General features: G+C 46.2%; 1 protein-coding gene across 1 annotated transcript in view; it reads left to right on the top strand.

Annotated features, from left to right (window-relative positions):
- Positions 1-566: 566 nt before the first annotated feature.
- Positions 567-8,484, top strand: part of PPFIA2 (PPFI scaffold protein A2) — a 1,928,138-nt gene continuing 1,920,220 nt past the window's right edge. Inside the window, exon 1 of the mRNA XM_086919614.1 lies at positions 567-775. The gene's annotated coding sequence lies outside the window, so the exon portion shown is untranslated. The remainder of the gene's footprint in view (positions 776-8,484) is intronic.

Below are 8,484 nucleotides of genomic sequence, written 5' to 3'. Positions count from 1 at the left end.
CACACCTGAGGTGGGAGTTTTTCTCGCTGGTTGTGTCTAGTCCCAGACAGTATGGCCCTGGGCAGTGCAGTGGCTTTAGCGCACGTGCCATCGTCCTCTTAAACTTGTACTTCAATTCAAATAGAGTTTGACTGGAGGAGGCAGGCTGGAGGTCATGTACAAAACCACAGAACCCGTAAGGGAAACCGAGGTCCCAGTCCAATAAGGCAAAATCCGAATGTGTGGCAGAAAGACTTGTGAATGAGAGATGCCCGGGTGTATGTTTGATGTTATCTTGGGCTGGTCCGAGGGGGTTATTGGCCAAATATGATCTCTGTTCTTGAAGTTTGTGAGATGCGTATTTTGCTAGAGTGACGTGGAAATACCTGCTAGTTGAACGAAAGGTATGCGTCCTCCCAAGATCACACCCTCTTATTGGAGCGATGTTTCAATTCCGAAGGAAAGGGATGCTGGGACTTTAAGAGCCACCTCCCCTCCTCTGCTCCTAACAATGGTTTCTACCGGCTTCTGATTCCCAGAGCAAAAAAAAAAAGGAAAAAAAAAGAAGTAGTACTATGCCATTTTGCCGGTGGAAGGGTTGGCTTCTTGGTGCTGAGATGCGGAGCTGTCAGCTGCCCCCGGGGCAGGGAGAGGGTCACTCGCGGGCGTGATGGAGGGTCGGGAGACCGGCTGCGCCCTGAGATGTGTGTGTGACAGAGGATGAGCCAGACAGCAGCCGCTGGAGACTGCAGCTCTCACTGAACCGCTGACGGAGGAGAAGGAAACCACAGGCTAGGTACTGCCGGAACCGGCGTTTCTCATCTTCACACCCCTGGTTAAGAGCCCCTTCTTAGACCATGCACCCCCATATACACCTTACCCTCCCACAGCTTATCACGCCTTCCTTCCTCTCCGCACTGTCAGCAGAGCCCCTATAGAAATGTTCCCCCCTTATGTTTCGTCTTGAGCTTTTGCATGCTGTGTATGTTGGAGCATATGGTGACACGCTTGCAAAATGAGTGATATGTTAATGTATCCCTAATTGCATCCATTAAGTCCGACACTATAGACTGCCCACAGTCTGGCAGGCAAAGGGTTAAGTAGTAGGAGGAATATGCATGATGTAATGCAACAGAGACAATGGCAAGGATTTTCCTTATAGAATTGCACATTAAGGGTGCAGCCGAGGCGCACAGGAGCAGAGGTGTTGTAATCTGGGAATACAGTCTCGACGTGGAAAGAGTGCCGCCTATTAGCAACAGCTGCTCCTCCATAGAGGAAGCGTGCACCAAAACACACGACTGTTGAGACAATAGGTGTCTGAAGGATAACTGTCCCCTCAGGAAGGAGGGTTCTAGACACCAGTTTGTATGATATATAAAAATCAATAGTTTTACTTGCTCTATGTGCTGTAAATAACAGATGCTACTATGACACGAATTAGAAACATATATATATATATATATATATATATATATATATATCATGAAAAAACTATAAAAGATCGAGATTGTTTTAAAAAAAAATGAAGATGTACATCACTTGAGGGATACGTACATTGGTGTGTGACTCGCGCCATGTCTACGTGACAGTATTTTCTAGAAGGAAGAAGTTTGCGTGGCCGGTCCGCTGGATGCAGCCTGCAAGTTTAGTGTATTCTTGTAGAGAAGCCGCCGTTTTTGACCTGTTCCCGTCTGTAAGCCAGCAGTGATGGACAGGCGGCCCTGGGGAGGTGCTATCCATCTATCCGTCCCGGAGACTTCAGACTAAGTTTAAGCGCCAGGAGGCAGAGTGGTCTGTGGAATGGGGCCACCGTCGATACCACTATGGCGAAAGTGCCGGGGAGGAGCACTTGAGGCGAGTGTTCCTGCGCACCGCTCCATTCATGTTTTTTTTAGCGCCCATGCAAACGGAGTGGAAGAAACTACTAGTCACGGCTCTTGGGCAGTTGTCTGTTTGTGCTGTGCCTTCACGCCCTGTGGTACCAGGGGTAGAACATGCACTGTCTGGGCTATTGAGCAAGCTCAAAGTAGCACCTGCTACCCTGGGATAGACTATGTGAGGTCTGTGATTGCGGTCCCTGGCAGCAGCTGTAATGATGCCCAAAAGCACGACGTCAGTTTCAGTTTTTAATGCCTTATGCGGAGACGACAGATGCTGACGTCACGACGCTGCTATGTAAAATGACATAGTAATGATTTGAATATGGTTCTTTGGGTCACATTGCTTTATATTTCGAAGTGCACAGTACATGGGATGTCACACACGTGTACGAGGTTCTAATATCTGAAGCTCTTGGGGTGATTTTTTGTAGCTGCATTAAAAGTTGGTTTATCTGCGACTGCACGTCTCTTGTACTGTTAGCAAAGGCCACAGAGACACGTTTCGCATTGTTCTAATCGTCAAATTGCTCGTTTTTGTTCCTGGTCAATCAAATCTGTAGTTACTGCGTTGCACGTGCTTGGTAGACGTTGCACATTGAAGGAGATGTATGTGTACGTTATGTACAGTCTGCATTTCGCAGACTAAGGAGAATGCTCCCTTCCCTTCATGTAACATTTCATTATTTTGAAGTGATTAATAACATGTTTTTTTCTCTTTTTTGGGGGGAGGGGGGGGGGGCGTTGTGGGGGTGGGGCGGGGCCTCAACGTCAACCTGACCGGTGCTGAGACTAAATGTTTTAACAATGCTTGCCTTTTGCTCCATTGAGAGTGAGGCTGTGACAAGATTTCATTTGCAGAGTCCCACCTTTAGCAGCCAGGCAGGCGAAGTCACACAGGTGACATTTCCAGTCTGCAGGCGAAGGCCCATAATTCTCTTCTCTGCACGCCCCATCTTCTTGTAATCGATGTAAAACACATTATCATGTGTGTTGGTATTTGAAGGTCGCACACTAGACATGCTCTGTAGCTGACAGCTGTTTCCCCGCTGAATAAGGCCTGGCTGGCGTTGATATTTTTTTAACCTGTTTTTTTTTGGTATGTTCCATTATTCTGCTTTCTGTTGGGGAAATTTCCCTAGACAGAACATACTGGAGGGTGAAAGTGTAATCAAACCTCCCCCTATTTAGGGTCTGACTACATTATGTGTTCCGGAGTAACGTTCTACTCTCCAAATAAGCTCTACAACACCCCCATCAGGGTAACAAGCGTTATATATATGCAAACCTTTTTCCCTCTTCTATCCCTCCTCTACCCTTCTCAATCCAAATAACTGACCAACAACATATACACCACTCAAATTACTTTCACATTTCACTATAGTAATTCACCACTAATCCTTTATGTGTTCCGGAGAAGCTTGCTACTCGCCGAAAAAGCGCTTTGACGCCTCATCAGGGGTAGTAAGCGCTATATAAATGCAATTACAATTCAATACAATTCTTGTCCATGCTAATGGTTGCTTCAGTACTCTTGGTTCCCATGCTGGAAATAGCAGCAGTATTTATTGTTCCCTGATTTGAAGCCCCCAGCGGCTATTGACCACAGATGTGTGGGATGCCATTGCGTTTAATTTTGTAATAAATTGATACTTGTATAGCGCACTACTCACCCACAAGGGTCTCAAGGCACTTGTACGAATACCGCTGTGGAACCCGTCCTGGCTTTCCCTGTGAGGCATCCACTCCTGGGCACCCCCCAGGGTGGAGGCCAGGCATCCTTAGGGTTGTGGGGGCCGTTGTGGAGATTAAGCAAGCTATTGCCCAGAGTTGCAGAGTGGGACTCTATGATTAGAATAGGCATAGAGGCGAGAATTATCAGGTCCGTGGAATTTTGAGCCCAAGACCCACCGAGGTGGGGAATTGAACCCTGGTCCTGGGCTAGACCTCTGCATCAGGGTCTGCCGCTCTAACCATTGAGCCACACTTCTCCTCCAGTGTAGGTAGTAGCTCTATTTATTGTACCTCAAGAGCATGCACCAGTTTTAATTATAAACCACCAGAATGAACTGCCATTTATTGTACCCTAGCAGAATACACAAGCGTCTACCTCTGCCCGGCAGGACGCATCAGAATTTTCCCTCCCACAAGAATGCAGCATCCTTTTCCTCCCTCAGCAGAGTGCTCCGGTTTTTACTGAAACCCAGAAGGATGGGCCACCATCCACTGCCCATTAGCAGCATGTACCATTCTCTATTGGGCTGAAAACCAGAGCACAACTCGTACAAAAATAGTGGGGCGTCTAATTAACATGTCATTAAGTATGATTGTAACAATAAATATACCCATAATTTGTTTAGCCATATCTAAACCAAAGTATGCATACTTTAGTTTATCTGTCAATGCAAAGTAGTGAATGTTTTAGACAGTAAGCACGTCTACATTTAAGTAATAACTTTGTCTTTATAAACTTATTTTCATTTAGAATAGACAGATTGGTGTACTTTATGTAAAAATATGGAACTGATGTTTACATATTTTGTTTACACACTCTTAACATTGTCATGTATATCTAGACCTAATGATGTTGGTATTTTGGGTGACATATGATGTTGAAGGAAATTATTTGCTTTACATTAAAATGTGACAAGGTACATGAAGTTCATTACCTTATGTGACCTCTTGACTGCAGTTACGCTTTACAAACAAAACATTTTTGAAGGGTTTTAGGTCACAGGTATAATTTCTGTATAACAATGTGCATTTGAGTTCTGAAATGACTGAAAAGGAAAACATGATTGGAGCTTGGTTGTTACATCATCAAACTGGATTTAAAGAGTAAATGAAATGGGCAGGGTCAGGTGTATTTTTTTCTATTTGGGCTAAATTGCTGGAAAACATTTTGTTACTAATAAAAAATAAGTGGAGGATGGGCTTTGGTTCCACCACTGCACAGTATTACACTCTCACCTCATGCTATTGGCTAGTTGTTATGTCATTCCACCTCCTTTGGGATCCTTGCATTGCTATGCGTGAGGAACTATTTTAGATCGAAAAGATTCACTACATTATCAGACATTCAAATATTTATGCAATGCATTTCGGCTATAATCTAGCCTTCATCAGGGAACTGGGTTCTACAAATAAAACGTCATGCATGAGGAGTCATGGGAAAATACATATAGAATTCATACAATTTGATCATAGAAAAGAGTTTGTTTTATATATATCTCTATTGTGCTATATCGTTAAAGCAGGTGCTCATTAAATCTCCTGTTTCAGCGGCGTGAAAAAACCAAGTAGAAGTTAAAGTGGACATATCGTTATAACACCTTAGATGCGGCGCAAATATCCCTCCCCAGTGCTGCGCTGTCCATTGGAACTAGTGCTGAATGGACGTCCAATGGACGTGCGCAGCACTGGGGAGGTAGTGCTGCCATCGGCCAACGCCCCGACGCAGCACTTAAGAGGTTATTTGTAGAACCCAGTTCCCTGATGAAGGTTAGATTATAGCCGAAATGCATTGGATAATGCCCTGGGTATAAGGCTGGATGCCACAATCATGATTTAAATGAAATGGATATAATCAGACGCAAATGGTAATACTGATTGAATTGAAGGAATAAAGAAATTCTGAATACGGAATACATTGACAATGAACGCTATTCTTTGAGCTTTATGTTAATGAATTTTTACAACCCTTTTGGGATCAAGCTGTGACTAGGGGACGTCACCCAATCAAAGGGCACGCTGTTTGGATTATACTTGGCACTCTGCAACGGAGAGTACACCCTAGAGCACGCAACAACAGATCGAAACTTTGATAAATTCAGAGTACAAGTGTGAGAAAACACATGTGATAACTTAATCCGAGGTTGCCGCCCCAAAATCTTAATTCAACCAGGCTTCTGGTGTCTATCTCTCTTTTATTACGCCGGAGATCTCCTCCTTTTTATCCTGTCGCCAAGCTGTTTCTTCTTTTACTGGTGTTTTTAGTTCGTTTGTTTTTTTAAATTTATTTTCTCTCTTTGCCAATTAACTCACTCTTTCATTCTCACCACCTCTTATTGTTCAATTATTTCCCTTCCACTCATATTTTCCCCTCCGGTGTCTCTCTCTCTCTCTTTCTCTCTGTCTTGAGGTACACATTTGTTTTCCTCTGTCACTGCGCATTTCTCCTTACATGTCTATCTATTTTTGCTGACCACTTAAACAGAAGTGCCTGCTTACTTAAGGCCCGATAATGACTTTTTGCGGGGGCAGCCTGCACACCTTGGCAACGCCCCCTCATCGCCAAGAGTCACCGCTGCCTTCCAGCAAGATTTCAACTTAAAAGCTGTTTGGCGGGCAGGTTGCGTGGAGGTTCCCACTGCGGTGCCTTTGAAAAAGGCACTGCAATGGGAACACCACACAAGGTTCCTGCGTGGCATGGAATCGATAGTCCATGCAATGCAGGAAATGGTGTGCATGCACACAGAACGGCACTTGATGTGTCCCCCTGTTTGGATCCACATGTTTAGGGCCACCTTTGTTTCTTCTCCGTAACAATCTAAATGGAGTAAGAACCTCCATGATACTGCCGATGGAGTGGAAACTCGTAATATGCTTGGCGGGGCCAGGTGGTCCCTTCAAGCATATTGCTGCCTCAAGACCACCTTGCTACCTCCAGGGAATGCCGGTTACCATAGCGGTGACCGCACAAGTCATAATGGGGCGGTGTTGGAAGCAGGAGTCCCAGTCCTGCACTACTGTCACCCAGTGCGAGACCCTGGGCTCCCCACTCAATGTTAGGCCAAGTAAGGAAACCATTTGAGATAGCCCTGCTTACCCCCTTAGTAGCTGGATACGAGCAGCCAGACCTATCTCCATGGCACAAGTGTTCTGTATTTTCAACCACACCCACAATAACCCCCTGGTGACACCACAAATTAACTCCACACAAGTTTAATAAAAACATGTATAAATTTCATACAAAAAGATATACGATCAGACCACACGATACATAAGTCAACATAGAATAAAGGGTAATATTCGTTCTGGCTGGTAGGTTCAAATCCCAACCACCGCTTTCAAAATGCTGGTCTTAATGCTAGAATCACACATGTTGCAATGGACAAACAATAGTGCACTGCGTAACAATACAATCCTGTGCGGGGCAAAGGAGAAATAATACAATGCGTAACATTACACCCCGGTACCTGCAATGGGAGAAATAATGCAATGCGTACTGCTACATTCATGTACTGCGCACCCCAATCACGTACTTTGCAATGAAGAAATAATGCAATGCAGGCCACTACAATCATGTACATTGCAATTAAGGAATAATGCAATGCGTAACTACAAAAATGTACTTTGCAATGAAGAAATAATGCAATGCGGGCCTCTACACTCCAGTACTTGGCAAGGAAGAAATAATGAAATGCGTAGCGCTACAATCGTGTACTTTGTTAGGCAATAATAATGTCAGGAATCATAAGACAGTCTGGCAGTTCGTTAGCAGCAATATTGGCAATGTGTATTCCGACAATCAGCCTCTTTGATACCAGTTGCCTGCCCACACCTTTCAAAGATGACACAGAGTACAGCTTCTTCCTCTGGCCCCTGTACTGCCACTCCTTTTGTCTGTACGGGCACCACTCTGAGCCGAAGCAAAGGCTCACATCATCAGAAGGACTGAGAGGCTGAGAGAGTGACCCCTTGAGCCCGCACCCCGCCCAGGTAGTAATCCACATTACCTGGGGGCGCGACCCCACTCTCTTCTCCTCCTTCTGCAAACTGGGCCTTCCGTGTAGAACTTTCTCAAAGGCCTCAGCGGCTCGGCCTCGCAGCTCTGCTCCTGCGGGGCGGCTGGTCTGGGCCACGACTGTTAGGAAAGTCTCCGGTGGCCGAAGGGCAATGTACCCCATGCCCCTGAGATTACTTTTACTCCAGGTGCTCGTTCACCACTGCACCCTCCGAGTTTCTTCTGGCACAAAGCCACACACACACAATGCTGATGGAACTCCTTGTCAACTCCGAAGTGCACGCTCACCAGGAGCTACTTCCTGCGGTCTCAGTGGCACCAAGACACGTACACCATGCTGCAGAAACTCACTTTCTTCCGGTGCACACGATGATCAGCCAGTCACCTCCACAGTCCCAGGTTGCACCGAAGCATGCACACTGCTTTACTGAGACTTACTCCAACTCAGGTGCCCCGATATCCAGGCGCTCTTCACCAATGCCTTCGTCTGCACCATGATATGCTCACCATTTCCGAGACTCACTTCTCCCCTGGTGCACTCGATGACCTGGCGCTCTTTACTAACGCCTTCGATGCATCCCGACACGCACCCTGCATGTCCGAGACTCACTCCACCTCCGGTGCACATGCTGACCAGGCGCTCCTCACCCGTGCCTGCGGTGCACCACGACACGCTCCTTGCACGTATGAGTCTCACTTCAGCTTTGGTGCACACGTTGACCAGGCGCTCTTCCCTAACGCCTGTGGTGTACCATGACATGCACCCAGCGCGTCTGAGACTCACTTCACTTGTGATGCCCAGGTTGGCCAGGTGCTCTTCACCAGTGCGTCCTGTGCATCATGACACAGACCCAGGGTGTCCGAGTCTCCCTCCTCCTT

This window comes from Lissotriton vulgaris, chromosome 1_1 (assembly GCF_964263255.1).
Source record: "Lissotriton vulgaris chromosome 1_1, aLisVul1.2, whole genome shotgun sequence".
Lineage (NCBI taxonomy): Eukaryota > Metazoa > Chordata > Amphibia > Caudata > Salamandridae > Lissotriton > Lissotriton vulgaris.
This window is presented reverse-complemented; position numbering and strand designations above follow the sequence as displayed.